The sequence below is a fragment of the Neolamprologus multifasciatus genome, chromosome 17, assembly GCF_963576455.1.
Source record: "Neolamprologus multifasciatus chromosome 17, fNeoMul1.2, whole genome shotgun sequence".
Taxonomy (NCBI): domain Eukaryota; kingdom Metazoa; phylum Chordata; class Actinopteri; order Cichliformes; family Cichlidae; genus Neolamprologus; species Neolamprologus multifasciatus.
In genome coordinates, this window is record NC_140455.1 from 3,331,429 (window position 1) to 3,345,906 (window position 14,478).

At 46.2% G+C, this 14,478-nt stretch overlaps 1 protein-coding gene across 1 annotated transcript in view; it reads right to left on the bottom strand.

Annotated features, from left to right (window-relative positions):
- LOC146498723 (uncharacterized) overlaps positions 1-752 on the bottom strand; it is a 319,692-nt gene extending 318,940 nt beyond the window's left edge. The window contains 1 exon segment of the mRNA XM_085138804.1: positions 225-752. The gene's annotated coding sequence lies outside the window, so the exon portion shown is untranslated.
- Between the last annotated feature and the right edge of the window lie 13,726 nt (positions 753-14,478).

Consider the following 14,478-nt stretch of genomic DNA (forward strand, 5'->3'; position numbering starts at 1 on the left):
TCCAGCTGTGAGTCCGTTACCGTGAACTATGGAGCGGCAGATTTGTGCTGAACTAAGCTGCACACAGCTGATGTTAGCCAGGAAAACATTACACACTGACTTTAATGGAGAGACCGGAAATAAAAACACACACAGTTTGTTGTGTGAAGAAATCAAACATGAGCTGAACAAACAGTAAAGTTCTTAAAGACAAACTGTTAAAGGAGGAAACAAAGCAAACTTACAGTTTCTTCACACACCAACAACAACAAGCTCCACTCCACGAAGTTCAGGAAGTGAAAGTAAACTTTGAGCAGGAAGGAAACCTTGAAAGAGGCGTTTGGAGCATTGAAACACTGTGTGCTTCATTCAACCTTGGAAACTCCCAAATCTCTTGCAGGTTGTGATTTATTTCTGCTGGTTTTCCTGTTTGAAGCACAAACATCTGTCATCACTTTGTTGTTCTTCTTCCTGCAGCGTTTGAATATTTCAGCACTAAACTGATGTTTCTTCAAAGCTCATTTCAACCTGTTGAAGTCATGAATGAAAGTGCAGACTGAGAGTGGATCACATGATGTTTAAGGTGTGTCATGTGACATGTTCAGTATTGTCACACATGTCTAGATTGTCCCTGATATCATAGCTGCTCAAACACTGATGATTATATTTGAAGAATTATTACTGATGGCAGCAAAGTTTGAATGGAGCTCTCTGTCTGTGCTGATTTGTCGCCCTCTGGAGGTCAAAGCACAAAGTGCATGATGTCACTGTAACCACCACAGTGACAGGAAGTGTTTTTAAATGACTGAAACACTGAAATGATGCTAATGGCTGTCGTTAGGCTCACTGATAGCAGTGCTGATGTGTTCATGTCAAACACTGGCTCAGGTCAGACTCCTTCATCCTTCTCCAACGTGAGGCCGCCCTCAGACCCACAGGAGCTCTGACCTTTGACCTCCTGGCCCTAACCATTTTTGTCTCTTTGCATCTTTAAATGATCTTCTCCGCAGTTGTTATCACTCTCTGCAGGTGTTCATAGCAGTAGTGCTGCCGTACCATGCATTGATGCAGCTGGTCAGGGTGCTCTCCACAGTGCAGCTGTAGAACCTGCTGTGGATCTTGACCGACATATCAAATTTCCTCAGCCTCCTCAGGAAAGAGTATATAGTTAGTGTAGTTGTTGTTTAGTGTGTCAGTTCTACTACTAAGTGTCACAGTTGCCATAAAAAAGCCACCAACAACAGACTGAAGTGTAAACGCTGTGGGAAAACAGGAGGAGTGATTCACCTCCTGTTTTCCTACAAAACAGTACAACCAAGGACTCAGAACCACAATATAAAATACAAGAAGTTAAAATGCTGGGTCACAAAGACCCAGAACCGTGACAGACTTACCTTTAACTGCCCAAGACTGCGTCTGAATCTTACCTTTGGACCAACTTCAGGGATTAACTCAGTGATGTCATTTTCAGTAAGACAGAAAAGGTTTTCTTCTGTTACTTTGTTAACTGTGATTAAATATTACATCTCAGTTATGGAGAGGTACAAAATTTAAAATTGCTACAGCAAAATCATATCAGCAGAGTTTCTGTTTCAGTTTCTGTTTCAGAGAAACATTAATATTAAGATCTTTGTTTATCAAGGATTAGTAATAATAATTTACCTTCAAATTGTTCCTCTAATTTGGACCGGTCACATTTGAACGACCCCTTTCCACATCTGATCTCTGCTTTTGTTACAGTCACAGTTTCCAGGAAGCTCCACAAGTGTGGCGTGCCGGAGAAGAGGTTTGTTTGGCAGCCTGACAGTCACACACTTCACTAGTGGCCAATAACAGGTCTTTGCCTTATTACCTTCTCTTTGTCTTGAATGATTACTTGAAGAAGAAATTAACTAAAAGTTTAGATTAAATAACCTGAAAATAGCAAACTCAAAGCAACAAATGAGTTTTGCATCAATCATTGGTTTTTAATTTAAGATCTATGTATGATCAGATTGTGTCATGTTCAAGAATGCTAATCACAAACTGCTAATGAACTTCTACCATGGAGATCCTTCTGCTGCACACTGTGGTTCAGCTGCTGTGGAGGACAAGAGGAAACTGCAGCAGGTGGTGAGGGCAGCAGAGCGGCCCTGGGCCCGACATTAACCTCCCTCAGAGACATTTATATACTGGCAATGTCGTCCTCAAGGACCCCTCGCACCCCAGACACTCAATGTGCACCACCACCCATCACATTGCACCTTATATTGCACTGATCACCTGCTCCTTTGTATGGCATATAACTTATATATAACTTGTAGATGTCTGTGTAGATGCTTAGTCATTACATACATTCCCTGTGTACGCACCTCTTAAACTTTAAGTCTATTTTTTTTAGTTTCTCTTTTTCTTTTCATTTCTTCTTAGTCTGAAGAAATTTTAAGGTAAAAGTCAACCTGCTGCTGAGGGAGAGATGCCAAACTGTGTTTCATTGTTTTTGTAAGAGTGACAGTAAAGAGATGTTCTATTATATCAACGTATAATAACATACATTATGCCAAAAAAATACATTTTATACATTTTACTAAGTTTTTCGCTACATTTGAGTCAGACATGGACATCAATAGACCAGGTCATACAGTTGTTATTGTTATAGAAAGTTATTATATAGCATTGTCAACATTGCTCTTCTTCTGAGGATTATTGTTAAGTTAGCTTAAATGCAGTCAATACATTTCATTAGTCGATTGTTCTTGTTTTCTCAGTATTGCTGAACTATGAAACCCAAAATATTTCATAGTTCAGCAATACTGATCAATCTAATAAATTTAATGATAGGTTTATAGCTTAAACCTATTTGCTGGAACGTTGAAGACAATGTAATTACACAGCAAAGCAAGACACGAGTAGGCAAAGTTCTTCATGTTCCTCGTGCACGTGAGAGAACCGGACAAACGGCATTCCTTCGCTTGACCCCAGTTGCTCTCGTCCGCTCTCCTGTAACGCTGCTCTTTTATTGTGGTTACATGAATATGCATAGGTAGGGATGGGTATCGTTTAGGCTTTATCTGATACCGGTGCCAAACCGGTACTTTTGAAACAGTGCCGGTGCTTAAACGGTGCTCAAACCGGTGCTTAAACAATGGAGAACACAAAATTGGTCCAAAAACCTCTCATGTTCAGCTGTTTTTTTGTAAAAAGATAACAGTGTTAGCCTTTTCTGCAGCTATGGGGCATATATGGTATCACTCTTGGCTGGAAGCAGCTTAAACAATGGAAAAAACACAAACTTTGTCCAAAAACCTCTCATGTTTAGCTGTTTTCCACTTTTTCTTTGGTCATTTTAGCCTTTTTGGCCAGGGTGAAGGGAGTATCTGCCATCAAACAAGAAGACAGCCGCATGTAGCTATGATGGTGTTTGCTAGTTCACCTTACATGCATTAATGTAATAACGTGGTTAGCCTACTCAACGTAAATTACACACGAACAACATTAAGCTACTCACGCAGAGAAGAACGGCTGCTGCTGCATCATCATCCTCATCATTTCTGCTACACTGGCAGGGCTAGGGGCCAGGACTCTCCTCTTCGGGTTTTTGGGGGATGTTGCTAACTCCGGGTCCGATAACAGGCACCACACCCGCAGTAGATGTGCTCGGTGTGAGGTCTCGCAGCAAGCTATCAAATATGGCGCATTTTTCGGCTTTTAAAAAAAACGCTATGCGTCGCCAGGTGTTTCGTCAGATTCGAGGTGTTACCTCCTTTGACAGTATCACAGTATCAGCTTAAAGCACTTGTTGCAGGCTGCTGAGTTTGCATCTTTTGCTGTGAAGTACACTTTGACCGCAGACTTTGACCGCTTTGCCTTGGGCATTTTTAATCTGTAGCTCTGCTCTAAAAGAACGTACGGACCTGGGCCCGCCTACTATCCTCGGAAACGTAAAATGATTGGCTAGAATCCAAAGTGTATCACAGCTCAGGAAAAAAAAGCACTGAAATAAAGCACCAAAATGTGCGCTGCTTTTCGGTCTGGTTACTACCATTTATGTCAGAACCGGTGCCATCATGGCACCGGACACCGGTACCCATCCCTATGCATAGGTTTATTAACATATGACGTATACATACACACAAAGAGTACCTTGCCTGTGGTTTTGTAAGTATGTGTGTGTGTGGGGGGGGGGGGGGGGGGGTCAAGATGTGACCCCATGAAGACTCCCCAAAGCCGTCCATCTAAACAAAAGGCACTTAGACTAAAACAGATATAGCTACGTTTATCCTATCATAAAACAATAAGACAAGGTACGACCTCTCCCATGCTCCCAGAATGTGGGTGTCAATGCCAGAGTGCTCTGGAATGCACACAAAATGTGCAGACTATTAAGGATCAAACCTCTATCAATCTACAACTAATTATAAACCTCTAAGCATATATGGGTAGATATTTCTAAGCATAAATGACAATCACAATACATAACCTGACATTTCCCCCCTTTTGACAGTTATGCTAGAAAAGTTCCCAGTTATGATCACCTCATGTCTGACAGTGTCAATGCAAACATTTTTATACTCAGCATATGTCAATCACCCTAAATTACTGTAAAAGTACACAGTTTGACAAATGTATTAGCAGTTATCCAATTTCTCATTGATCTCATTCAATGGCAAACTGCATCCTACGAGCAAACAAATGAATTGTTAACAGTCAAAAGAGAAATTAACATTTTCAAAAACATCCCAGCTTGGTGGTGCTTCCTCCGCAAGACATGTAAATCACACGTCTCTCTGCAGAGTGGTTTAAGGTCTGCAGGGCGTCATAAATGTCTCTTGCAGTTGTTTCCATCACTGTCCATAGGACCAGAGCCCAAATGTATGTAGAATAGACATTCAAACATACCAGTTGAGTTTGTTGTTTGTCAACATGGGTCTCAGTTATCTTGAAAGCTGCAGACCTCTTCAGCACTCTAGTTTTATGGCCTCTGTCCTGTGGGGGATACTTATGACTCCTCCATGCTCTGCAGAAAAACCCCTCTGTGGAAAGGGTGCTGGGTCCAGTTATCTTACTGCTGTTATGATCCCAGCAGTCTTCAGTGTGTCATCGTATGCACAGTACAGTGACACAGCATTAGGTGATGTTCATAGGAAACTGCTGTCATCACCACCATAGCTTCTGGTTCCTGTGCTTTCACAGAATCATGATGTCATCCTCGGACTCCCCCTGCGCTGTCGATGGAGCTTGGCACGCTCCCCTCATCCTTCAGGTGCCCGTCTGTTGTCCACAATCTCCTCTGTTGGCCTCTGGAAATCCCCCTTGGCACAGCTCTCATTCCAACGCAGTTTCGTGGTCCTTGCTGTGGCTCCAAAGTCTGATCTCATAATGGGCCCCAACCAGCCCGACCTTTGACCTCAACCATTACCATTTTGGCCTCAAAGTTTGGCATGCAGACTGGAAAATATTTTGCCCTCAATTATATCGGAAGATCAAACAGGCTTCATTAAGAATCGTTACTCTTATTCCAATATCCGCCGACTATTGGATATATTATACACCCCTTCCGGCCAGAGTCCTGAGTGCATTCTCTCCTTAGACGTGGAGAAGGCATTTGATCGGGTCGAGTGGAAATACTTATTCACAATTCTAGATAAATTCAATTTTGGATCGAAATTTATTTCATGGATAAGGTTATTATATACGTGTATATACGCTGTGCAGCTCGGCTGCGAAGTATGTAAACACAGAGGGACACGGCTTCAGCGTTCAAGCATACGCTGTCGCCTTGGCACTGTGCAGCTCGGCTGCTAAGTGTGTTAACACAGCGGGGATACGGCTTCAGCGTTCCAGGCGTTCGCTGTTGGCCTGCTTAACACTGTGGGGAATAAACAGTGGGGAATTATGCTACGGTTTGTGCCAGCTAATCATTAGCCGGCCTGCGAGTAGCATTCCAGCTGGTTGGCCTGTCTGGCCTGTCTGGCCTGTCTGGCGTGTCGCCCACAGCTTGCGGGTTAACGCGACCAGCAGGGCTCCGCTCGTAGCTCGGCTAGATTGGGGAAATGTGTATGCTTTTACCTGTCAGAATAAAATGTGAAGGGGAATTCAGGTTGCGGCTAGCGCCGGCTACCTGTTAGCACTACCAGGTTAGCATGTGCCCACGCCCCCTTGCTTGGTAGCAGAAGTATGGCAGCCCACCTGTCCCAAACATGTCTGTGTATGGCATTTTTGCCTTTTTACGATAGGCACGAGCAGTGTGGCTGTGGCTGGGTGAGAAAGGAAAGATATATGACTACATAAAAGCAGCCTAGAGCATGCTGTGCTGGCTAAAGTAGCTGATGCTTGCATGCACTGCTTTGTTGCACACAGACCGTGCTTGGTTTCTGAAAGCATTAAATGGCCCGCCCCTCCCCCTTCTCCTGCCTCCAAAAATAAGAGAGCAAGCTACTATGAGGTACATGGCTGCCACTGCTGTGACTCCAGTTGGGCAGGCCATGGGCTGGGTCCCCTCCCACACCTGTTGCTGATTTACTGCTGGCCCCTCCCACAGTATCCCTCCCATGGCTCCGCCTCTGTGAGGCCTGGGCTTGTGGAGGTTGACTGTCAGGTGGCGGATGTCGAAGAAGCTTCCATCCTCTCCTGCAGTGTTGCCCACCTGTCCCTGGGCTGCCCCCTGCTGGTCCCCGGGCACAGTGTCGGGCGAGATGGGTCCCTTCAGCTCTTGATTGGAGCATGCCGGGTGTGGGAATTAGCCCTTCCTGAGGTCCCATCTAGCAGAGTGGAGCTCAAGGTTGTTGCTATCAGCCTCAGCACCTACTGCCTAAGGTGCCGCTGCTGCCTGGTTGGACTGGTTGCAGGCAGTGAGTGCCCTGCCTCCCAGCATTTATGGTCCCCGGGCGTGAGGGTTACTTACCCTGCTGGTGGCCATTTTGTCACTCCCTCTATGGATGGAGCTTGACACGACAGCTGCAGGCGGGCTGGGCATGGAGAGCCCACCCCAATTCTGTGCCTCTTAGGCTAAATGAGGATGATGGCTGCAGCGTTCTCTCCCAGGGCCCCGCCTCTGTGAGGCCCGGGCCGGTGGAGGTTGATTATCGTGAGGTGGATGCTGAAGAAGCTTCCATCCCCTCTGGCTGCCACTGGGGTAGGGTCCAGACAGGTGAACCCATGTCTGGGTTCCCTGGTTCTGGGGCCCTTTCCCACAGTATCCCTCCCATGGCCCCGCCTCTGTGAGGCCTGGGCTTGTGGAGGTTGACTGTCAGGTGGCGGATGTCGAAGAAGCTTCCATCCTCTCCTCCAGTGTTGCCCACCTGTCCCTGGGCTGTCCCCTGCTGGTCCCCGGGCACAGTGTGGATGTTGCTTATCGTGCGGTGGATGTTGAAGAACTTCCATCCCCTCTGGCTACCACTGGAGTGGGGCCCGGACGGGTGAACCCATGTCTGGGTCGCCTGATTCCAGGCCCCTCCCACAGCGTTCCCTCCCATGGCCCCGCCTCCTTGAGGCCTGGGCTGGTGGAGGTTTGATTGTCAGGAGGTTGATGTTTATGACGCTTGGCTCCGGTCAGACGACCAGGGTTGCCTGATGGAACTGCCTGTCTACCCTGCAGCCACCTCGCTATGGAGGAGCTGAGGGGTCTATGCCGGCGTGCGGAGACGGCCGTGTTCAGTTGAGGTGGGGAAGGACTCGGAGCCTAGGCTCAGCTGTCCTCCAGCCGCCCTCCTTCCTCCTGACACTCTTGAGTTGGGCCTGGTGGCCAGCTCTGCTGCAGGCTGTGTTCCCCCGGCCTGTTGCCCGCACTTCGCCGGTTTCATACACCAGTCGGACCTCGCTGCATCTGACCGCTCGGTCAGCGGCTGACAGTTCTCCGGCCTGCGGCGTTGGCTCTCTGTCTGGCACATTGCCCAAATGTTGCGGGTGGCCGGCTGCTGCTGCTACTGCTGCAGCTGCAGGCTGTGTTTCCCTGGCGTATTGCCCGCGTTTCGCCGGTTTACACACCAGCTGGACGTCGCTGTGTCTGATGCTCAGCCAGCGAGTGAGTGTTCTCCAGCCTGCAGCGCCAGGCTCCCTGCAGGTGGTTCACCCATTACACGTTAGCCGGGCCTCGCTGTGTCTGATAAGCCAGCAAGCGAGTGTGTTGTGCCGCTTGGCCCTGAGACGACCTGTGGGTTGCATCCCTGGCTTGGAGCTCCTCTCCAGCGGCTTCACTACAGCTGATTGCTGTGTTCCCCTGGCGTGTTGCCCGCATTCGCCGGCTTACACGCCAGTCGGTCCTCGCTGTGTCTGATGCCTCAACCAGCGAGTGAGTTTTCCCCAGCCTGCGGCGATGGGTCCTTGTCTGGCGTTGCCTGCTTCTTGCAGACAACGAGTAGGGTCTCCTCTAAGCGGCTCAGTGAGCTACGCTTCCTCTCCTCTCTCTGTTCCTGGGATTTCAGGTTCGGGTCCTGGGCACCTGAGGCTCCAGCTGGAGATCCTTGGGGAGCGTACGCACGGCCTCGTCCTAGCCGACCGCCCGTGCTTCTGGCATTCCGTTGCTCCAACCGCATGCCGCGGGTTGAGCTTATCAGACCTTGCTGTGTCTGACATTTCGGCCAATGAGTGAGAGGTCCCCAGCCTGCGATGCTGGCTCGCTGTTGGTGCTTTGCCTGTGTGTCACAGGCTTACATGGCCAGTAGCCGGGACCTTGTGTCTGACCTCGAGTGCCTTGTTGCGAGTTCACTCTTGAGGCTCCTCTGTCTACAGACAGGCACGTGATGACGGTGCTGGGGGTGGACCTTCGGGTCATCGCCTTGCTCTGCCCTCCACTTATGCAGGCTAGGCTGCCAGACCCCCCCCCCCCCCCCGCCCCAAACCCCCTCCTTCCTCTCTGTCAACAGCTCGGGGCGGCTTCGGCTTTGAGGATGGACCGGTCACATCCCTAGCTTGACCTGCGGTTGCTGGCTGTGTTCCCCTGGCGTTCTGCCTGCTTCGCCGGCTTACACGCCAGTCGGATCTCGCTGTGGCAAGTGAGAGTTCTCCAGCCTGTAGCGCCGACTCTCTGTCCGGCATTGCCCGCATGTCGTGGGCCTATGCGACCAGCGGGATGCTGCTTGGCAGCTCGGTGTGCTGCGTTCCCTGGCGGTCTGCCTCGCAGTTCCCGGGCTGACCTTGAGCAGCCGATCACTTGCGGTCCTGTGTCCTGCACGGCCGGGTTAGGACAGTCTGGCATCTGCAGACTGCTGCCTCCACCCCCTGGCTCGGCCTTTGCATTGCGAAGCCCTGACCAGGGTGGTGTCTCTATTGGTGCGTTGTCACTGACTCTGACACCTTTACTCTCGGCACTGTCTCCTCGCAGGGTGTCTTACAGAGTCACCCCGTACATATGGAATATGTAACGGTGTGGAGAGATGGTCTCGATATGCTAGAGAACGTACGGTTACGGCGTAACCTTGGTTCTCTTCAGAGGTGGGTAGTAACGAGTTACATTTACTCCGTTACATTCACTTGAGTAAGTTTTTGAAAGAAATGTACTTTTAAAGTACCTTTTTTGCATGATACTTTTTACTTTTACTTGAGTACATTTGTGAAGAAGAAACGGTACTTTTACTCCGCTACATTTGCAAAATTCGACTCGTTACTTTAAAAAAAATAATTACTTTAACACATTAGATAACATACCGCCAGTGGAGTTTCCGGTAACTTTTTTACCAATCAGATGTGGCCATGCAGTCACATGACCAGTTTGAAACTGTGGCGGGCAGAGCGGCCCAAGCGTTTCAAAGTATTGGACACACGGAAAGAAGAAACATTAAAAACATGGCAGAGCCAGTCGTCTACGCTAGAGCTGAAGAGGATGAACAGCCTTGGCCTTACATACAAAGGATGTTTCGCTTAAAAGCAGCACCAAAGAACAGCTATGTCTTCAGCGTCTGTGTCTTCAGTGAGAGCCAAAACAAACCAACTTTTCAGCGTGAAACAACTCAACTCGTGTAACCTGAGGAAACGGTAAGTTTTCTCTAAATCTCTTTTTAGCTGTGGTTAGCTGGATGTCAGTCTTATGTTACAGCAGCTGTGTCGAGCTCGAGCTGCGAGTCATATTTTCGGCGCTACGTTGTAGTGAGATAAGTTTGTGGGTGTTTTGTGCAGCTTCAGCTGTCCTGTTAACTGCTCGCTGGTTAGCCAATAAGCTAACAGCTAGCGTGGTTAATGATGCTAGAGTTCCACGCACATGCAAACAGCTCATCTCTACTGCTTTAACTGTTAAAACAGAAGGCAATACTGCGGTTGACAGGGTTTATTATGTGAAACAGCAGCTTGTTTGGTTTAAATAGTCTGCATTAAGCTGGGCAAACACTGTGCGATTTGTACAATCAAACTGTACAATTAAATCGCAGAGGTTAGAAGTTCATAGGTCACGATGCAGGGTCTCACACTATATGGCCTGATGCTCTGATGCGACCTGAGTGCTCACACTGTGCGTCCATAACATGAAGCTTATACAGAATCTGTCTCTCGCTCTCCCTCTCTGTCTTTTACTCACACAGACACACACCACCATCAACTTTGCTAAATTATTGATGAAAAACATTGACCAGGCAGCTTTGATTGAGCAGCAATGTCCATCCAACTCTTTTCATGGTTGTTGTAGTCGTGATAATTTTGTGAGGCCACATTGAAAAGCCTCGGATACGGAAGGAAAATAGAGCTGAAAAGTTTATTGATCTAACAATATACCTTTCACGTTTGAATAATATAATATCACGTTATTACAATATACATAATTATCACGTTCGTACAATATAAATATTATATTGGCAGTGTATACAGCACTATAATGACCAGACCTAATTCATTTGAAAACCTTACATCTTTCCACAGGTCTCCACTTCATCAGACATCACCTAGACACAGAGCTGGATGAGGCTAGCACAGACAGCAGCCCAACCGACGAAGACGATGGATCCATGGGGTCAGGATAGCCAGAAACAGGGGAGCTGGAGAGGTACCTTTCATGTCCATTCACTGGAGGTGTGGATCTATTGCATGGCTTTCCTCACATCAAGAAGCTGTTGCTCAAAGTCGATACAGCTCTTCCTGCATCTGGAGCTTGTGAAGGACTTCTCAGTCATGCAGGACTCCTGTTCACTGCTGAACAGTTACAGCTTCACAGAAAGAACCTTGAGAGCAAACTGCTGCTGAAGCTTAACCATCACCTCACTGAGTGAAGAAATGGCACATTTTTGCTAAATATGCAGAAATAGATGCACACCCATACAACTTATGGTAAACTGAGCTGCCTGTATGAACATATGTTGAAGATGCCTCGTTCTGTTTTCTCTGAGGCTGCTGTGCCATTTGGAGAAAACATGAATATAAAGTTTACAGCATATCTTGTCACTGGAAATTATTTGTTTATATGTTTATATTATTTACTGTAGGTTTTGGTGAAAAAAGCTTGTTTGAAAAATGTTGTGAAAAACTGAAATCTGTAAATTAGAATTGTTGTGCCTTATTTTGTTGATGTTTTTACATATATTCCTTCGCTCAGCGACGCGTTCTGATCAAACGATCACCGGGGTCACGTCTGCACAGCTGTTTTATACGTGAGCTGTGGGCGTAGCCGGGCGTGCTGGAGTGTCTTAAAGAAATATCCACACGCCACGACCAAAGGGCGTCATATCGCGTACATATGGAATATGTAACGGTGTGGAGAGATAGTCTCTCACTAAGAGAACCAAGGTTACACCGTAACCGTACGATCTTCAATAGATTTGATTAAAACAGGCTGGGAACAAGATTTAAATCAGTCATTGTCTATGGATACATGGTACAGTTAACTGCTCATCCCTATGTTCCCGCCACTGTCTTTTACAATTTTAGGTTGTGCATAGGGTCCATCTCTCCAAAGTCAAACTATCTCGTATGTATCTGAATGTGGACCCCACTTAAGTGTGGGAGTGCGGAGACTTCCCTATCCATATGTTCTGGACGTGCCCTAGCCTTGAAGGATTCTGGAGAGATATATTTCAAACCTTGTCCCTAATTCTTGGATATTATATGGATCCTAATCCATTATTTGCGCTTTTTGGCACCACTGGGGAGGCTGATGCACGCCTGACCGTTGCACGCTATCTTTCGCCTCCCTTGTAGGGGGCAATTCCTGAAATACTTTTCCAGCCTTCAGGTTGCGAACCTAACTTCCAGCATTACTCAGTAAATCCTCCCCCTTCTTTTTTTCTTCTTTTTTTAGTTCTTTGTGTGTTTGTTTTATTTTGTTCTGCTTTGTCCTGTTGTATTTGCAATGGGATTTTTTGTTGGGGTTTTTTGTTTGTTTATTTCTCTTCCTGGCCTGAGGGATAGGGCTACTATGTGGTATGGGTAGGGGGTAAACTGATAAAAGCAATTACAAGATATGTGAGTGTGTCATTAATCTGTATTCTATTATTTCAGTTCAAACAGTCACTGTGAAACTTACTTGTCTGTTGTTTAACAATTCTGTGTGTATCTGTTTTTCTTTGTTGTTTTAATTTAATGAAAGTATCTTTGAGAGAAAATATGCTGTCCACAGACAAGCCAATGACCTTTCAAAGTCATGCATCCAAAATATTAAATTAATAATGTAATTTTCACAGTTCTTAAATAGGAAATTCTTCTAACTAGTCCTTTTGATCATTTCAGCATTTCTTGCTTTATCCATCTATCCATTCGCTTCTGCTTCTCCTTTTCAGGGTCGCAGGGGGCGTGGAGCCTATCCCAGCTGTCTTAGGGCGAGAGGCGGGGTCCACCCTGGACAGGTCGCCCGTCTGTCACAGGGCTAACACATAGACACAGACAACCATTCACAACTATGGGCAATTTAGTGTTTCCAATTATCCTAGCCCCACTAGTCAGCTAACCTTTTACATGAAGTACTTTTACTTCTTTCTACACTGTGATATTGATGATGTCCATCAGTGGGAGGAGTCACTAAATAACCAAAAGCTTACGGCTGAGAATATATATCCATGTACTCATTAACCTATTGTTTACTGCTGCTTGTGTCCACAAACACTCAACGAGTTTATTCATATTGACAAATAGCATCTACAGTATCCTTTTAAAAAGCACGTCATGGAGGTGGACAACGGCGTCCGTATCTTCAAGTAAACTGTAAATTTGAGCTAGAAACTAAAGGCCAGTAATTGTACACAGGTTATTGAGAAGCACAAATACAAATATATATACATCATGCTGTTTACAGCTTACATGTTGGAAAAGCTGCACAGCTGTGTGTTTGCAGGGGGCAGGTGCACAGGCCCAACCCTCCGTGATGCCACGCTACACGTACTTGAAAAGCACAAAGACAATACAAGCAGAGGTTGTATGGTAAGGATAATCTACCTAAAGCAGGCGTATCAACAATATGGCTGCATTCCACTCAGGAAAGGTCCAGCTGTTTGGGATACTGGCTCCTGGGAAGGTTAAAGGAACTCAGCAGGAGAAAATAACAAATGTACATTCTGTACAATCAGTAGGTGTCAAAAGATGACTATAACTCAGCTAGTCACTCTAATTTGACCACCAGTATAGCCCCAGAGAGGGTCTGTGACAATAAGCTTGGTGATGATGCTTTAATGCTTAGGTTATTTGTTTTGCAAATACAGGAAACTTGGCTCTAGAAGACCGTCTCCTGGATGATCCAATCAAATTAAATGAAACCCTGTTTATCACGTTTGTTGTTACAGGCCTTATTGCGCTGCTGTGGTATCCCTTTGCAAATGCAGCATAGTGAAGGACACCTTCAGAACTGTAACGACCAGACACTGCAAGAGCTTTTCCCCCCAAGCAGTCAGAGCCCTCAACTCACTACCACCAAAGATAAAACACAAACACCTTACAGTACTCACCAAAAGACTCAAAAACAACACAAACTTCCACAAATCCACCACAAACCAGACCTGGGAACAATCCGCGTATTTGCACACTCAGTCACATAGTTACTGAACACATCTCAACTATATTTGCACATTTTGCACGTCTTCGTCCGTTCTCGTCCAAATATCCTGACTCATAACTTGAACCTGGTGTTCAGTACCTGCTGCACAATCCACTTCATATTGTCTCTGTCCTGTCTTTCTTTATTGTACATAGATAAAGTTAGTAATAGTACCTTTTTATCAATCATTTGTAATTCCTAGTTTTTATCTCTTGGAGATATATCCTTTATACTCTTATAAATGCACCATGGGGGACTCGGGGTGAAACAGCATCTCGGTACGCTGTATACTGTTTACATTGTTGTATTGACAATAAAGTTCTTGAATCTGAAAAACTGCAATAAATCACACTGACCTCAAAGAGACAACAGCCAATTCTTCACCAACATGCATGGAAATAGATTTATAGAACCTCCAACTAAAAGTGCAACTCCTGCTTTTAATCACACAGCCTTCAGGGGAAATGATAGCGCTTTGCTTAAAGTAGCTTGCTGTATGGTCTTTTCATGACACTGCAGGTACATCGTTTTTCCTAAATGGGGGCCAAAACCAAACAGATCACCAGACAAAGCGTAGC